Source organism: Peromyscus californicus, unplaced genomic scaffold (assembly GCF_007827085.1).
Source record: "Peromyscus californicus insignis strain IS unplaced genomic scaffold, ASM782708v3 Scaffold_18__1_contigs__length_77618521, whole genome shotgun sequence".
NCBI classification, from domain to species: domain Eukaryota; kingdom Metazoa; phylum Chordata; class Mammalia; order Rodentia; family Cricetidae; genus Peromyscus; species Peromyscus californicus.
The window spans coordinates 66,933,938-66,953,563 of NW_026294480.1; positions in this window are offsets into that span (position 1 = coordinate 66,933,938).

The following is a 19,626-nucleotide window of genomic DNA, read 5'->3' on the forward strand; positions in this document are numbered from 1 at the left end:
TACGTGCAGTTGTGGTTCATCTATTTGAGGCTAAAACATCTGTGAGAACAATAAAGCATGTCTACCTTTCCCCACATGATGTGGGATGGCCTGCCACATTACTTCAGTGGCAGTGGTATGTCTACTACTATAGATTATGAAACATGTAATCATAGCTGAGCCGCCTAAGGGTGGAAAATCTTCAGGTGTCCATATTTTTCTATGTGTAAGGTTGAGTGTGCCTCTATAGTGAGTGGGGTCTGGCCCATGACTGTAGTGATGGCTTCAAAAATGGCTTAGGAACAAGAAAATATGGTTCAGTCCCCAAAGTATCATGTACAGAATAAAAGTATGAGCAGGCTTGGTAGCAATTGTATGGCCTTTAATGTGGTGACAAGACATGAAACTGAGACTCTGTTATCTGTCCAGAAAAGAACTTCCTCATGAAACAGATGAAATAAAACATGAAAAAGACATGAAGATGTTATTCTGTATGTCAGCCTCTGATTTTGTAGGTAAAAACAAAAGAGAAAGAAAAGAGGATGAGATAGAGGCGTTTACGTACTATTTCTTACAGCTGACAAAATCTAAGAGAGTACAAAGTAGATCTATACTAAAGAGCCTTTTCCAGTAAAACCATGGAAGCCATGGGAAGACTTAAACTATGAGTGGGAGGAGAATGAAATAAATGTGATAGAATATACACCTCAGGTTTGATCATTAATACTGAGGAAGGGAGAAGAAATACATAGATCAGTGTGTAGATACAGGTCTGAATGATTCCCCAATAAGAAAATTGTATCATTAAGTACTCAGCATCTGAACTGACTGACCTGGAGATGAGGTTTCAGGTAAGAAATAAAATATCCCATCACTGATTAACTCATAAGAATGTGGGGCAGAGGGACATAGGAAGTGAAAAACATGAGTGTCATGGAAGCAGAAAAACAACAAATTAGATTGTCTGCCCCTCTTTTTTAACCAACTTGGCTTAATCTAAATGTTTATGTGAGCAGTTGGAGACACTTGCCTATCATTGGCTGAAGTTCCCATGTATATCAAACACTGGAAGGCAACAGAGGGAATCCAGGCCAACCCAGGAGAACTGGGCATGCAAAACACTGTGTTTGATGACAAAGAAACCAGGGCTGTCAGGACAGCATTCACAGGAAAGTTAAGAAAGAAGTTTGGTTAACAGGACTACAGGACTTGTGTAAAATATTAGTGACTATGTCCAACGCTATTGTGGGATACGATCTTCAAAGTTAGGAGAGGCTATTGGATCGTAATAACTTACACCAGCATGGAATTCTCTTCATAAGATTCTAAAGCATTCAAGAAAAGATGAGAACAAGAAAGCAAAGCAAGTGATGAGGCTCATCTGGTTCACCTGAAAGCAAACAGTAGAATTTATATCAAGCCAATGTTCCTAGGAAAATGGTTGACAATAAGCTAAACACTGTGAAATGAGGCTCTGGAAAGCTGGAAAACCTGAACAACATTTCAGACACTGGGTAAAAAAACAAATTCGATAACAAAGCAACACAGCTGAAAGAATTAAATTTCATCTAAGGGTGGACGTATGGCCCTCCAGCAGGTTCTGTACATCTCTCTTCTGCAAGAAAGTATCTTGGGGGTAGAGAATGCCAGTCCAGTTCACTTTCAGTAACCAAGTGAGGCTGAAAGAGAGGTGACAGTCATGTGCTGACCAGGAAGCTGTTAGAACAAGGAGGTGGATTAAGCGGATGTCTTAGGATTTCTATTGTTGTGAAGACACACTATGACCATGGCAACTCTTACAAAGGAAAACATTTAATTGGGTGCTGGCTTACAGTTCAGAGGTTTAGTTCATTGTCATCACAACAGGAAGCATGGCAACATGAAGACAGACATGGTGCTAGAGAAGTAGCTAAGAATTCTTCAACAGGTTTGTAAGGCAGCAGGAAGAGAGTGTGATGCTGGGCCTGGCTTGTGTATCTGAAACGTCAAAGTTCACCCAGTGACACATTTTCTCCAACAAAGCTATGCCAACTCCAACAAGGCCAAACCTCCTAATAGTGTCACTCACTATGAGCTAAATAAAGTAGTGCCACTTGCATGCGCACAGCTGAAACCACCATTGCTGTTTTGAGGAAATAATTGATAGAAGTCATGTTGTGTTGGGGCTTTCTGATATTTTCAGTTATTGTCTGGACTTTTGTTTTGTCCTCTAAATTGATGAATCTCAAAACCACTTGCCATGACATGACCGAAACTTCAGAGATCCTACACCAGCCCCTGTATTTTATATATATATATATATATATATATATATATATATATATATATATATATTTATATTTATATTTATATTTATATTTATATTTATATTTATATATTTATATATATATGCCAAACCTTAAAAGTCTTACAGATTTCAAAAAAGCATCTTGAAATCAATTAAAAATAACCATCATGATATATGAATGAAGATGGTTATACACAGATGAAAAAGATATTCCCAGCAGCCATAAAACATTTAGATAAAAAAATCATCTCAGTGCCAAGGGCAGGATATTCCCAGTGAGTTGCTGACCAACAAGATCCCTTAGGTCCCCAAACAATGTAAGTTATTATCACTGCAATTGTTCATTGTACGAGCAGAACTAAATAATATGATCTTAAAGCTGAGAACACCCATGTGCTTTGCTTACAGGCCAAGGAGATGTCAAGCTGGAAATGAGTGGAAGCTCCCTCCATGCTGGTGTCATAAGTCACTATAGCAACTACTGGAAAAGAAGTGTCACTAACAGCAGCGTTTAGATATAGACCCTGTGTGCTGCACTATCAACATGTCAGTCAAAATGTATCAGGATTTTACCACAGTAATTGACTACTTCATAATTGGATTTCAGGTCTGCTCCACAGGAAGGAAACCGTATTTGATATTGTAACTCGGGGCAAAAACTCTGTGGCAGAGAAGGTCATTAACTATAGTGGGAAATCTATTTCTGGGTTGTTCTTGTTTTGTTTTGTTTTTGTTTTTTGCTAAACCGATGCTCTGTGTCTATCAAGTTGTCTTCCAACCACTGTGTTTATTCCCATAGATGACTGCGGCTATTAGTCTTAGGTGGGAAGGAATTTTATTTTATTTTTCGTATTTTTTGTGGTGAATGATGGTATTACTGTGGGGATGCAAAGCTGCTCAAACTTCTGAGAATAAGTGACTGTTGCTGTGGCATAGCAACCCCATACTCTGCATCATTGGAAAAGAAAATAATCCCTCAAGCATATCACTCTTTTTAAGACTCATAGCTTATAGATTAAAGAACAAAAAGTATCCAAAAGTCAGAGAAAGGGGTAGTAATGTAGCTATTTACTCATCATTAAAATATCATCTCCTGTTGAAGGAGGCCCACCAGACACAGAAAGAGAATAAAACCTAAGACATTCAGAAGCAAGCTTGTCCTGTAAAAAACAGGAAGTTCAGAAGGATTCATCTCTCACTAAAATGCTACATAAGCAGTAACAACCCCAGGGAGACAGGGTAGACACCTGGTCATTGGACCTGCCTGCAAGTATCAGGGACCTCCTCTGCTACTGCTGTTTTAAAGAAGCTTTGTGAGGCCTCATTGTGTGCGAGTGGACCTTCTAGGGATACAGTTGCTTTGGAGTCACTCCTGTGCCTGTGAGTAATCGCTCACCCATGCTCCTACTAGGTGATTCACCAAGCTAGATGAGTAACCATTTCTTTGGTGTGCCATTGGTGCTCTCTCTGACATAACAGACAGTTGTTCATATTGTCTCAGGAAAAGTCACACAAAGTGTAATAATAGTTTTTTCACCTTGCACAGCTTTGTGCCTCATAACTGTAAAATATTGTTAAATACTAGTGACAAATATAAAAAAAAAACTACCATGAGAATAAATCCATTCAAGCTCATCACGTTATGTTCCTTATCAAGAAATAAAATTAGCTGAGATATGAAAGATATACTCTAACAACATTTCAAAACATCAGTAAGACATCACTTAGCCTGTTATGTGTGAGCTGAAGATTCAAATTCAGGCCTTCATGGTTTCACAGCAAGCACGGTAGCAACTGAGTCATCTCACCAGCCCAAGAACAACAGACACATCTCCCCTAGAGAGCAACTTCTCCTTTGGCTTATATATAGAAGAAATCCAGTAGCAACACACACACACACACACACACACACACACACACACACACACACACACACACACAAATAAAAATAAAAAAATAATAAAAAAAACCCTGAGGAAATTGAAAATTCCTAGAAACTTTATTTACAAAGGTTAGTATTAGTACAGTTATGGCCCATGTCAAGTTCTTCAATCTTACTTGAATCATATTTTTATTCATTTTTTCTTGTTAATGCATTACACATAAATTATCCAAGTGAAAGTTACCTCAGAGCAGCAAAACCATTCTGTATCATCCTCTTTTCTCAAGATCCTTTATTGATATCTACTTTTTACTCCATCAATCAGAACACTTAAATCCAGAAGTTACCACAACCGAAGGGTAAGATCTTTAATTATCTTCAATTTAAGGAATTTTTATTCAAATCAAATATCAGAATAGTTGTCTGGAAATGCTATTGAGTGCCCTACAATTAAAGTTATAAATGAACATGTCAAATAGCTATATGAGCATAAACATTGTCATGTTTATTTAAATCAAACAAGTATAACTATATAACTTCTGATATTGAATAATACACATTAAAATAATGATCAATATTAAGCATTTTATTATATATACAAATCTTTTAGGAGAAAATAAAAGTTATAAGGCAAAGAAAAGATATAATAATAAATTCCTTTTGCAGAATTCTGTTTTATTCTCATTGTTCTCATTGTTTTGTGGGGATTGGAATTGGCCCTCCTGAAAGATACGTTCAGTCAAATAGTAAATCATGCCCTTTCTGAAACCACATGAATCTTATCTGCACAGTTTATGTTCCTCAAAGAGTCAATACCTTTAAATGCTGACTCTCTGGACTTTATGTATTCTTTCTGTCTCTAGAATTTTTCCTCTTCTTGTGGGTCGCAAGAATATATGATAAGGATTCAGTCGCATATTAAAGTTGAACTTTGACCAGCCAAGGGTCTGTCAAGAAGCAAGCTATTTATTATGATTATTTGGTGCTATCCAGCCTTTAATATTCCAGCTGTCTTCTACTGTGAAATTCTTGCGTGCCCAAATATTTTCAGACACCCCCCCCCCAGAACTTCTAGGTTACTAACTCCCCCACTGAGCCTAGGGGGACAAGCTGGCTGGGGACACATAGCTTTGCTTCTTGTGCAAATGAAGCTCAGACCATCCCCCAGACCCGAAGCCAAGTTGCTCTCCAGAGCAACTGACTGAGCAACAAAAGAGGATTTTACATATCAAGGTGAGAGGTAGAATAACATTCCCGAGGAGGCAGAGAACCAGGTGCCCAGGGAAAGAAACGGCAGGCATTTTCTGTAGAAAGAGACAGAACTGCATGGTGAGAGAGAAGAGAGGAAGACATTGGTTCTGTAGAGGGTAAGCAGATCTCGGGTAGAGTTTTCTGAGTGCCAGGAGTAGAGAGTAGCAGAGATGGGGAAAGAGGATACAGAGGACAAAGATGAGGCTGGAAGCGCAAGAGTTTAGTCATTAGCAGACTATGAGCCAGGGAGCTGGACGGAACTGAAGCGATGGAGACATGATCTCATCCCAGAGAAATAAAGAGCTTGATTTATCTAGAGTTATTCCTGCCCTGAATGCCTGTCGGAGCTATAGCTGTATTGATAGAATTTTGTCTTAGAAGAATAAAGTTAACAGACATAAGAACATAGTGTACGTAGATTTTTTTTTTCCCCTCAGATATCCCACGCCAGACATACATAAATCCCCGGACCCCAGGGTACTCCGTATTCTCTCATATCATTTTCTTAACTTTACATTCAAGATCTGTGATAACAATTTAGAATCATGTTAAATAAATCCAGATTTTTATCAAAAGAAGTTTTGTAAGCACTGAAAAAAGGTAGATGAAAATAATTTTAATTATCAAATATGTTGTCTTCAAAATGAAAAGTTTATGGAATATTGAAAGTGTGCTCCTGTAAAATTATAAACATAGTCTGAAATGGAATATTTTTTTATATTTCTTCAGTGGGTAAAATTATTAAAGCAAGACGTCCAATGTATTTTAATATAATAATTACAAGAAATGTGCTACAAATATGCAGTATGGTTGGATTCCAAATTTCTGATGAAATGCAGCAGAAGAGCTGCAAGCAAGGTCATTCAGGTTAAGCAGGGAAACCTTTCTCTGGGTGAGAAAACAGACTTCACATGTAGTACAGTCTTTTCTCTTTTAAAGATATAGCTTTGAAATTTTAAAAAGAGACATGAAAGAAGCAAAATGTTTTAAATGTATTTATTTCATTTGCAGTAACATAAATACAAAATAGCTAAAAGCAGCAGCAAAATGTTGTAGATAGAAACATGCGTTTTAGAGCAAATCAAAGCAGAATGGGAAGGACTGAGGCCAAGTGACCCCAAGTGGGCTGCTGAGGCGGCTCAGCAGGTAAGGGCATCTGCAGCTGAGCCTGATGACCCAAGTTCAATGTCTGGGACCCACACAGTTGAAGGACAGGAGTGACTCCAACAACTTGTCCTTTGACCTCTACTCATGCACTGCACTGTTGCATAAAATGCCAACACACATACACACAAAGGCACACACCAGGAGTACCCACATACTCAATTAATAAATAAATGTATTTTTTAAATAGCATGAGTGCTTATCAAAATATGAAAACTTAATTCTTCCTTAAGTTTAAAGCAACTTAAATTTAACTAATGTTAGTTAATGTTAGTTAAAGGCATGTTGATAAATACATTTGGCAAATGTTCTTGACCTATGTTTCATGTAAATAATTATCTAAAAATAGTTACAAAAGATCTCAGACTGAACTGCTATTCTCAAGTACAGAATGCAAGTATTGTTGAATGTTGTTAATAAGTTATATTGTAACTTATTAATTATAATTAAAAATAATAAATCTGGAACCTGTAATATTTAAACATCTGAATAAGTTAAGATGACTTAGCCTATTAATTCAATCAAAAGTTGATAATAGTAATAAAAGCAAACATAACCATGCCAGGGACACAGGGGTGTGTGTGTGTGTGTGTGTGTGTGTGTGTGTGTACACAAGCTCATATCACCCAGACACATATGAGTTTCTGAGGCCAACTCTCAGAAAACAGTTTACTTCTACCACTTCGGGGGTTGGGGAGTTAAAATTAGATCATCAAGGTTGTGTACAAGTATTTCTACCTACTGAGCCTAATATAGGTATCAGAAGTAAGTCTGGTAGGCCCAACCACATTTCAAAAGTTTTGGGGGTTTGTTTATTTTTTAAATAAAACAAAACCTTGCCTTCCTAAAAGTAACTTTTCCTATTATTTTACTAGAGGAGTGCATAATGATGTTATTAAAAATGATCTTCAACCAAAGTAATTTAAAGAAAGGCAAAGGATGTGAATAAATTATCTCAGAGAATTGAGAAGTTAGAAAACAATAGACTAATCAGAATAAAACATAATACATGCATACGTACACACACACACACACACGTATATATCCAAATCTGTGCTGCTCAATCTATTGGTGTCTATTTTGTTGTTTCTTCGAAGTCTATCTTGTAGCATCTCTATATTTTACATAGCCTGTACCTGTGATTCTTTAAAACATCTGTCCCTCAACTTTTTAGCAAGGTGACTTTCATTCACAGACAGCTAGAGAGGCCTAGACCTGAGTTTATACTGACCCTTCAGGGTAAACAGTGAATTTTTAACTAGAACAGCAAATTGAAAACCTAAGAACCTAGCCTTAATTTAAAGCAAGAAGTGTCACTCCAAAGTTCCTACATGAGTTAGTATGGTGGACACACTTGGCATGCTGGTACTCAGGATGTTGAGGAAGGCATATGCTGAGTTTCAGGCCAGTTTGGACCACATAATGTGTTTTAAGCCAGGCAGTGCTTCAAAGCTGGAGCCTGTTTTGTTTTGTTTTATTTGTTTGTTTGTTTGTTTAAGCAGTGAGTGTGAAGCTGGGGTTTTGGTATAGACCTCAAGATACTGGAGATGTCAGAGCCAGAGAACATTTGCCAAGAATAGCTATATACAGGGAGTGGAACAGCCTAAGAGACAGGTGTATGCTACAGGCAACAAGGCTGAAGGGACAGAGTAATCTATGCCCTTTTAAGTAAAAATACTCTTTTATGTTTTTAATTATATTTTTAGAATTTCATAAAATACATTTTGATTATATTTTCCTCTTCCCCAACTGTAGCTTGAATCCTAAATGATCTTATAATAAAAATCCGGAGCCAGATATCAGGGTGAAAGCTGAAAGATGAGAGTAGCCACTCCTCAGCCTGCAAGAGCCTGAAAAGACCTGGGTTCCTGTCTCCTCCCACCTTATATTCCTTTCTCTGCCCAACCAGATCACTTCCTGTCTCACCCTTCCTAGTGCTGGTATTAAAGGCATGTGACTCCCAAATACTGGGATTAAAGGTGTGTGCTACCATTGCCTGGCTGCTTCTCTTTTAGACCGGATTAATCTCATGTAGCCCAGTGTGGCCTTGAACTCACAGAGACCCAGACAGATCTCTGCCTCTGCCTCCCTAGTGCTAGGATTAAAGGTATGGTGCCACCACTGCCTGTCCCCTACGGCTAACTCTGTGGCAAGCTCTGTCCTCTAATCTTCAAGCAATATATCACCATACCCAACTCCTTGAATATTCCCCTCACCTTCCTACTCACTCAACTCCATGTGCTTTCCTCTCTCTTAATAAGAAAGAAAGCACACACACACACACACACACACACACACACACACACACACACACGGAAAAAAAAAACTCCCAGACACAGAACATGAAGCTAAAAGATTGGACATGTTTCATGTAAGTCTTAGTCTTACTGTGGCCTGGTATTCTCTCATTCTGCCTCTATTACTCTCTTTCAGAATGAGAATGTTGAGAATGTATTGTATATTCTGTGCTGCTGTTGTATATTGTAAATCTGCATCTCATTTTTTTAAGCTATAAGGTCTGCAGCTAAGATATTTTATTGAATCTCAAAAATGACTTAGGACTTTTAAACAATGTTCAGATTTTGAAAGATTATGAGTGCTTTCTGTTAGTTTTATGCAGCTCAGTGTTATTCATTCAGCCGCACCGTCTACCATTCGAGAAAAGCCACGAGGCGCAACAAAGCCCACTGTAAGGGTTTGTTAAGGAAAGATGTGCTTAGGCCTAAGGAAATGGTTGTGCAAAGAGAGAGAGGAAGAAGAGGAAGGGGGAGGAGTCTGTGACCTGCTTTTTATGGATTCCCCTGTACATGCGCATATGGGCTTACGTAGCTACACCACGCATAGGCATATATTACGTGATCACGCACGGATTACATAGGCTGTAAGGCTCTGGGATGGGTAAGCATCTTACCTGGTTACTGGACAGCGTATGCGCAATTGTGTACCTGGGGAGTGGCCAGTGGCCAGGAATTCCATCACTTTCAAAGTTGCACCAGATAAAATTTGCATTATGATATATGCAAGATCCTATGAAGGCAAAGGAATGAAATGTGTTTAGATTAGAAATTTCTCCCCTATTCTCATGTATTCTCATGCATCTTCAGTTGGTGGTTGTGGCAGTTTGAAAGAAAATGGCCCCCAATATGTGTGGCACTGTTAGGAGGTGCGGTTTTGTCGGAGAAAGTGTGTCACTGTGGGGGTGGGCTTTGAGGTCTCCTATGCTCAAGCTATGCCCAGTATCACAGTACACTTCCTGTTGCCTGCTGATCAAGATGTAGGACTCGCAGCTCCTTCTCCAGCACCATGTCTGCTTTCATTCTGCAGTGTCCTGCCATGGGGATAATGGACTAAACCTCTGAACTATAAGCCACCCTGACTAAATGTTTTCCTTTATAAGAGTTGTCATGAAGGGGCTAGAGCAAGGGCTCAGTGGTTAAGAGCACTGACCACTCTGGCCACTCTTGCAACAGACCCAGGTTCAATTCCCAGCACCCACATGTCAGTTTACAACTGTCTGTAACTCCAGTTTCAGGGGATGTGGCATCCTCATACATGTAGGCAAAACACCAATGTACATTTAAGAAAAGTGTAGCCATGGTGTCTATTCACAGCAATAGAAACCCTAACTAAGACAAAAGTTGGTACAAGGGATTGAAGTATTGCTGTAATAAGTCTCACAATGTTTTTGCTTGCAAGAATTTGGACTTTGGTATTTTGTGTTAGGAAATCAGTGGAATGCTTTAAGCCCAGCTTAATGGGCCATACTAGTAGGAGCATGGGAGATTTCAACTGCGGGGGCATGGCTCAAGAGTTTTCAGAGGTGAAGAATTTTAGTATGTTGCCTGCAATTGTTCTTATCATAATTTGGTGAAGAATGTGGCTGCTTTTTGCCCTTGTCTGAAATGTATGCCTGAGGCTAAAGTGGAGAGTTTTGGATTAATTGCCCTGGCTAAGGAAATCTCAAAACAGCCTAGTTTGGACACTGTTATGTTAACTCTAATGTTAACTCTAATGAAGATTTATAATGAAAAGGAGAAAGCTGAAAAAGGAAAAAATGCAAAATGTACAGTGTGAGGAGAAAAGGAGCACTAGGAAATGGAATGGAGCTAAGTCCTGTATTCAAGGAGATAAACAGATTAAGAACTGGAATAAAGGGCGTGGTGACCTTCAGTGCAAGATCCTAGCCAGCTAACTTTCCAATTTGTGAAAAGGAATTAAAGAAAAGCTTAGAGCTGAGTGTGGTGGTGGTGCACTCCTTCAATCCCAACACTCCAGAGGCAAAGGCTGGTGGTTCCCTGAGTTTGAGGCCAGACTGGTCTATAGATCCAATTTCAGGACAGTCAAGCTTAAGCATTAAGAAAACCATCAAAACCAGAAAGTTGGTCAAGATGTAATTGAACAAGGGGACCATGTTCCAGGCCCAGCAAGCAGTAGAACTTGGTAGTTTCAGTCTTGGTAGTTCTGGCTTTAATGATAGAAGAAGGGGTTATGGAATCTCCCTCCTCTGTGACTAAAGAAAGCTGCTGAGGCCAGGCATGTGTTAGGAGTGTTGCTGCATGGAGGCACACAGAGAGGCCATTATGTGAAGTGGTGAAATTGAAGCGTGGTTTTCCTTGAACACCCCAAGATATTAGAGTTGCCTGAGCTGTGGGATACTTTCCAAGGAAAGTTGCTAACAGAGTAGAACTAGCCCAAGAGAAAGAACTATGTTGTAGTCAACAAAGCTGAAAGAAGTTGGAGATATGAAGAGTGTTTTGACATCAGATATGGACATGAAGAGTCTGGCATTTGCCCAGCTGGGTTTTTGTCAAGCTTTGGTCCAGTATTTCCTCACTATGCTCCCTTCCTTAGGTTTTGGAATGGTAATATACATCCTGTGACATTATATGTTGGGAGTATGTGATCTGCTTTTGATTTTGATTTTGTAAGGGATTACAGTTAAAAGATTGCTTGAATCTCAGAAGACTTTGAACTTCAAACTTTTAAATAAGTTTGAGACTGTTAAAGACTATGGGGACTTTTGAAGTTGGACTAAATGCATTTCTGCATTCTGATATGGCTATAAACTTTTGGGGGCCAGGGAGTGGAATGTTGTAGATTAAAAGAAAATGGACCCCAACGGGAGTGGCATTATTAGGAGGTGTGGCCTTATTGGAGTAGGTGTGGCCTTGTTGGAGTAAGTGTGTTACTGTGGGGATGAGATGCTCAAGCTATGCCCAGTATCAGCTCATTCTCCAGCACCTGGTCTGCCTGCGTGTAACCATGTCCTGCTGTGATGATAATGGACTAAACTTCTGAACTGTAAGCCACTCCAATTAAATGTTTTCTCTATAAGAGTTGCCATGGTCATGGTGTCTCTTCACCGCAGTAGAAGCTCTAACTAAGGCAGTGGTGTTGTTTGAAGACATTGTCCAACGCTCATGGAGAAAATTTGTCACCAGGACACGGATTGAGAATTCAGAGTCTGGCCCTCACTTCCAGTTTGCTCTTCGACTTGATATTTGCAGTTGAAGATGTGATCTCTCAGTTTCCTGCTTCAGCTGCCTGAGGTCATACCCTCTTTCCCAACACACACACACACACACACACACACACACACACACACACACACACACACACAACTTAGAGACTTTCCTTCTGGAACTCTAAACCCAAATATACTCTGTCTTCTATAAATTAACTTTGATATTACTGTTTTATCATAGCAACAGAAAAATAACTTCTTATACATCAGATAAATTGATGGAGCTAGAATTATCTGTGATATAACCCAGATTTAGAAAGATAAAATTTAGAAACATAAATACAGTATACTCTGTCTTTCATATGTGTCTTTGAATCTTTAGATTTGTATATTTTAATTGGATTAACCATATAAGCCAGAGAATTTAAAGGGACCATGGAAGGGGCCAGGGAACTGGGGTTCATGGGAAGGGACATAAAATACAGGTGGAATGCAGGAATAATGAGAAATTGTAGGGCAAGAAGGCTTAAATGTGGTGGGGTTGGGATGACAAGGAATAGGAGGGTGTATGGAGAGAGTTAACACTAAAGACCTCTGGAAAGGTGAATGGAAACTTACCACTGTAGAAACCTGGTAAATGCATGCATGTATATATATGTACATATGTACATATATACACAATGGTTTTCCCTGACAACAAAGGCTAGGAAATAAAAAGCCTGGTACTTGGAATACCCATCTAGAAAAATGTCTTTTCTAGATATTGGTCAGTGGGTTTCCTTAGACTCTCCACATTTTATAGGCTTTTGCCATTGTGCTTTGAGACCCTCCAGAACTTGATGATAGGCCTTATAAGAAAACACAAAATGTCACTGAGTAATCCATTCTCCTACTAATCTGGAGGCTTCATCCTGCTGTTGAGCTTTCAGAGTCCTAGAAGTTTCAGTGTGCACTGTCAAGGTAGAAAGTAATCATCTTTAATTATTGTCTTACCCAGCTGCGTACTCTGGAAGCTACCATCACAACTCATCTGGCGAGGTGTTTATTGGTCCTGAGATCCACAACTGTTCACTGGGCAGTAGGAGACTGTGGAGTGACAAGATATAACATCACAAGCTCTTCTCTTCATGAGGCTTAGGGATCATCATGGAAGAGAAAGGGGTAAGAATCTAAGATCTGGGTAGTAAAGGGAAAAAATTGCTAAGAGCCAGAGGAAGTAAGTAAGACAGTATTTGCTGGACATGACAGTGCAGTTGAAGCCCCAGAGGCTGGAGTTGCATATACAAGACTAGGAGAAGATTAAGTAAGGTAAAATCCCAGCATGGAAGCAGAGGAGTCCATGAAATTCCATCCTTATTTTAGGAGATATTGATGGTTGTATTTTTTTTGGGGCGGGGGGATGGGAGTCAATTTTACTTGAGGATATAGCCCTGAAAAGCTGTCCATGGTGCAACAGATGGTCTCTTCCTCATTCACATACAAACATTAGCAAATTTAGGAGGATGAAAGTAGTGGTGTGAGTAAGGAAGGAATCGAAACAGAGGAAATGGAGGGGAATTTTATCCAAATGTGTAATACACATGTGTAACTTTTAAACAAAATATATCTTAAATTAATAATATGTTGGATAATCAATTCACTGTTATTATACATGCAGATTGAAGAGTTCACTTAAAACTGCCTAATGTTTTATTCTATCAAAGAACAGTAATTTTTTTAACCATTATTCAGAGCCTAAACTGTTTCCAATATTGTTCACATATTAGTAAAAAAAAAACATTTTACCCATGTTGTTATGTATTGTATATAAAATATAGTAATACTTATACTTATATAAAATTTACATATATAAAATACATATAGAGATATTTATAAATGTAATAAATTATATATGTATAAAAATACACATAATTATATATTTTTGTTCATAGCCATGAGCATGTACACATGTATATCATATCTTTATTAAAATATCATCTGGAGCACTACAGAAAACCTAATTACATGTCATCAACAAAACTTATTGCTTTCCATAACTACACAATTCTTAAGAACTTTGTAAATAAAACACTGCTATTCATACATATACATCACTACACTTCAAGCCAAAGAGCTGATTTCTAAAGAGCCTTGTTCAAGAAGAGTAACAACAGATTTCCTGCATGATCCTAATCTTCTAAATATGTTTATTTCGCTAAGTATCATGATTCACATATCTCTTGGGTAGTGCACTTACTTATAATGAAGAATAAATCAGGTTAAAATTGCCGTAAATCAAGTTTCTGCAGATGGATTTCTCTGCTTTAGAAATGCTAATATGAGCACCTGCTTCATTTTTGTCAAGATGGTTTGAGTTAATTTACAGATGTTATTTTTCCACTGCATGTGATTTGAGAATTGATTGTGATTGGGTGACTATCACCTTGACATAAGAGAAGTCAAACCACCTGCTTGCTAGAGGAATGCAATAAGGCGTACTTTCTTTAGAAGGAATAGCACAGAGTAAACTAAAACCTGTAAGTCACCCTTTATTCTAAATTGAAGTACATAAAAAGAGGTTGTTAAAGCTATGATTTATTTTTATTCTCACTGAATTGGAGCAAAATAAATTAATTTCAAAATGATTTAAAAAATAGGAAGCCAATTATTGGGGGAAAATATATGTATGGTCATCTTGAGTTGTTTTCATAGGGAAAATACATCTTTTAAAAATTATCCTTTTGATTTTTAAAAAGAAAATAAAAATCATAAGAAAAGAATATGGTAAAAAGTTTTACCTAATGGAGCATTTTTAATATTAAATAGAAGATAAATACTATAAATTTAGAGCTTATATCTAAAACAGTCGAAGATTGGCATCAAGTATGCCGTACCTTTTAAAATTTGAAATTGATATTTAATAAAAATAACTGCAAAAGAATGATTTTATACATGTGATGAAATAGTCCATAGCAAATATGATACATGTAGATATCAATCTTTATGAAGAAATACAAGAATTTTCTTTCAGTAGCCTTTCAGAAATTTTCAGGATTATTTGGATTTTATCTTTACTCTTTGAAGTTTCATCCAGATACACAATGAATTTCAGTTGTTATCATTCTCCATTACTATTTCTTATTGCCCCTCTCCTGCTGAAACCCTTCCTTTTTCCAACAAGCCTTCCTTATTCAGGATTTCATAAAATGCATTTTATATTCATATTTTAAATGCTTGTCTATGTGTGCAAAAGGTTAATACACTAAAACATAGTAATTATGGTTCTAGGAGTTGGCTTGGAGGCTAAGAGCATGTACTACTCTTATTGGAGATTTGAGGTTGGTGTACAACACCCACATCAAACAGCTCATGACCACCTGTAACTTCAGCTCTGGGACATCCAATGGCGTCTTCGGGCACCTGTACTTACATGCACGTATATTCATACATATACACATAATTGAAAGTTAAATAAATATTTTAAGATGCTGATTGTATTGAATCACCTTTATCATTTTCTGTGTACATTAATGAGTATTATGTGAAGCAGATATTAGTTTTATGTTTTAGTTTTTAATTAATTTTCTAATGACAATTTTATCTGTGTATATAATGTTTATTGATTGCTCTATCCCCTGACCTCTCTTGTCTTCTTCACATCCCTATCATACTATCTTATCTCTACTAGGTCATTTCCCATGTTCATAAGTTTTGGCTTTGTTTTCCAGCACATTTAGTCTAACCAGGGTCATCTGTGTGACCTTGCGTTGGACCTATCCATTCAAGCCTGGTGGTATCGTCAGTGGGTACACAGCTGAAGGCAGTGATTTCTCCTCATCTTGAAACTATCAGTAATAAATAATCCAGCAGCAAAGGGTAACGCCTGTTCTTCGGTTCTTGCCTGACTGATGTCCTGCCCATTGTTTTGCAGACCCAGTGTAGGAATCCATAGCTTCTGTGAAGAATTGATTGCAAGAACTGTGTGTTTCCCAGGATATGACATTTTGAAACTTTTCTCCTATCTTCCAGCACATTTCTCTCTATCATTCTATTCCCCTTTCCACAACATTCCCTTAGAGAAGGAATGATATACTTATCCACTTAGCGATGGAGAACCTATCCATAATTTATACTCAGCACTTTGTGCAACCATGAGTCTCCAAAGTCAGCAGCATTTACTGAAATAAAAAGCTTCTGTGACAAGGCAGAGAGTGGCATTTGTCTATGGATCCTAACCAAACTATATAGAATGAAGCTTGGGGATGTTGCAACTTGCTGTGCAACAGTGTTAAATTCTGCCTAGGAACCAGGATCTCCTCGGCCATAGTGTTTTTGTTTTTTTTTTAATCAGGTTTCTTGTAAAGTAGTCCTCAGACTCAATCAGGGAGGTAATGCCCTATAACAGTAAATATTTTCAATGTTTGTTACAAGACAGTAGATTTCCATATGGGACTTGCAGACACCTTAGTGGCCAGCCTCAAACACACTATTTGGGTTGCCTTTGTGTTTGACCCCTCATCTCCCATATTCCCCGGTGTCTCCTCGCTTAAGCCTTTTCATCTCTAGTGTTCTCCCTCTTTACTATCATATTACCTGTGTTCTACTATCCGGCACCCTTGAGACATCCCCTTTTAATGGCCTTTTTCTAGTTCCCTTTACTTCTACAGGTACTTCAAGCTGAACATACAAAACTAGAGATTCAAAGCTAGGATCTTCATATGAGTAAAAGAGGAAAAACACAGAATTTGTGTTCCTGTGTTGCTTCACTCGGTACTTTTTTTTTTTTTTTTTTTTTTTTTGGTTTTTCGAGACAGGGTTTCTCTGTGTAGCTTTGAGCTTTTCCTGGAACTCACTCTGTAGCCGAGGCTGGCCTCGAACTCACAGAGATCCTCCTGGCTCTGCCTCCTAAGTGCTGGAATTAAAGGCATGTGCCACTACTGCCCAGCTCACTCAGTACATCTTTCAAGTTTCATCTATTTACCTACAAATTTCATAATTAAATTTTTATTTAAAGAAGAATTAAATTCCATTTTGTTTATGTCTCATGTGTACTCTATCCATTCATCAGTTGGTGGACATCTAAACTACAACAATAACTTTTTGAAACCAAGACACGGTTGATGCTTCCTGGAACAGGCACTACAGAACCATTTGGTGTTAAGGTTACAGGTGGCACATAGCCCAATCCTGGAGAAACAGAGGTTTAATCAGAAACAGGAATGAGCTTAGTTTGTCTTTACTATAAAATGGCTTTTAAATGTAAGACAGAGGCAGGCTGGTTCATCAGTGGTAATGCTTCCAACATTATTCTTTTGGTTTAGAATTGCCTTTGTTGTCTTGAGTCTTTCGTGTTTTATATGAATTTTAAGATTTTTTTCTTTTTCTCTGAGTAATGACATGTGGAGTTTGACTAGGATTGCATTGAATCTGTAAATTGCTTTTGGTAGGAAGGTCTTTTCACAATTTTATCCTACCAGTCCATGAGTGTGGGAAGTCTTTCATTCTTCTAGTACATCCCAAATTCTTTTCTTCAGAGTTTTAAATTATTCATCATAGATTTCCTTCATCTTCTTGCTCAGATTAATTCCAAGGTATTTTTTGAGGCTGGTGTGAATGAAATTTCCTCAATTCCTTTTTCAGTGTACCTTTCATGGTATGTAGAAAACTGATTTTTGTTATGTTAACTTCCACTCTCCCAGCCATCACTCCCACAAGACAAGGACTCACTTCCTAGCTACAGCTGTTCTGGAATTAACTATTTTGAGTGTTTGAGCTGTTCTCAAACTCACAGAGAACCACCTGTCTCTGCCTCCCAAGTGCTGGGATTAAAGGTGTGCAACACTATGCCCATCTTTTTTTAAATTATTACATAATGTTTTTATTGTTTATTTGGGAATTTCACATAATGCACCCCATCACCCTCACTTCCCACTCCTTCTATGTGTGCCCCTACCCGTGTATCCTTCACCATAAAAAGATATTAAATACATATCCAATGTGTGTTTTCCATATAGTCGCTGGAGCATGATCAAACTCCCAGTGTTCATGGACTCATGTTAAAATGAGTCCTTTTCCAACCCTGCCCACCTCATGCCCATATTTATTATGTTAATTTTAGCCTACCACATTACTGCAAGTGTTAATTAATACTTCAAGGAGTTTTCTAGCAGAATCTATGAGCTCTATGTATATCTTCATATCACCTACAAAAGACATATTCTAATTCTTTTTTCTGTGTATTCTTTTATTTCCTTCCTTTGTCTTATTGCTCTAGCTAAAATTTGAGCACTATGTTGGACTGTAGTGGAAACCATCAACAGACCTTCTTGTTTCTTATTTTAATGGGATTATCTTGAGTTTTTCTTAATTTAGGTTGATGTTGGCTATGGTATATATATATATATATATATATGGTTATATATAACCTTTATTTTATTGAGGTATGTAACTGGCAACTCTACTGACTCTAGAGCATTTTTTGTTTTGTGTTTTGTTTTGTTTTGGTTTTTTTTGGCTTTGGTTTTGGTTTTTTGAGACACGGTTTCTCTGTGTAGCTTTGGTGCCTGTCCTGGATCTCACTCTGTAAACCAGGCTGGCTTCAAATTCACAGAGATCCGCCTGGCTCTGCCTCCCCAGTGCTGAGATTAAAGGCGTGCACCACTGCCACCCAGCCTGTAGAGCTTTTTAAAATAATATTTTTATTCATTCTTCAATATTTTAAGCCTGGCATAATGGCTCATGATTTTAATCCCAGCATTCAGAAGGCAGAGGCAGATGGTGAGTTTAAAGCAAGCCTGGTCTACAAAACGAGTTCCTGGACAGCCAGGGATGCTACATAAAGAAGCCCTGTCTTGAAAAACAAAAATTAAAAAAAAAAAGAATTTCATATGATGTATTTTGGCCATATTCATCCCCTTCCTCTCATCTCCTCCCACCTTCACCTCTCTAACTACCCAACTTCATGTTCTCTCTCTTTAAAAAAGAGGTCCGATTTGTGTTGACAGAATACTCTTTCATTGGCAAGGCGCTCTGCAGTGTGGTTGACCTACTAGGGAGTCAAATCATTAAAGAAACTGACTCTTCCTATTCTAGCAGCTAGCAAATGCCACTCGTTTCTCAGCTGTGGGTAGAATTTTGTGCCACCTTTCCAGGACTATGTTGGTATTATGTTGCACATCTTATACTGTCACAATCACTGTAAATTCATTTTTAAGTGCCCTATCATGTCTCAAAAACAGTTTCCTTGTTGTTATCCACTGCATCTGGCTCCTAAAATCTTTACATCCTCTCCTTCCTGAAGATACCTGAGCCTTGGGGAAAAGAGCTTGGTGTCTACAACATTTATCATGAAAGGATGCTAGATTTTTGTCGAAGTTTTTTTTTTTTTTTTTTTTTTTTTTTTTTTTTTTTTTTTTTTTTTTTTTACATCTGTTGTAATGATTGCATGAATTTTGTCCTTAAGTCATTTTATGGGATTCATTACAGTTAATCAGTTGGGTATGTTGTACCATTTCTAGAATAAACTGATATTGGTTTCAGTAAATGTACTTTTTTCCCCCCATACTAGGTTTCCAAGTATTTTATTAGAATTTTTTCATCCTTCTTTTTCAAATACAACAG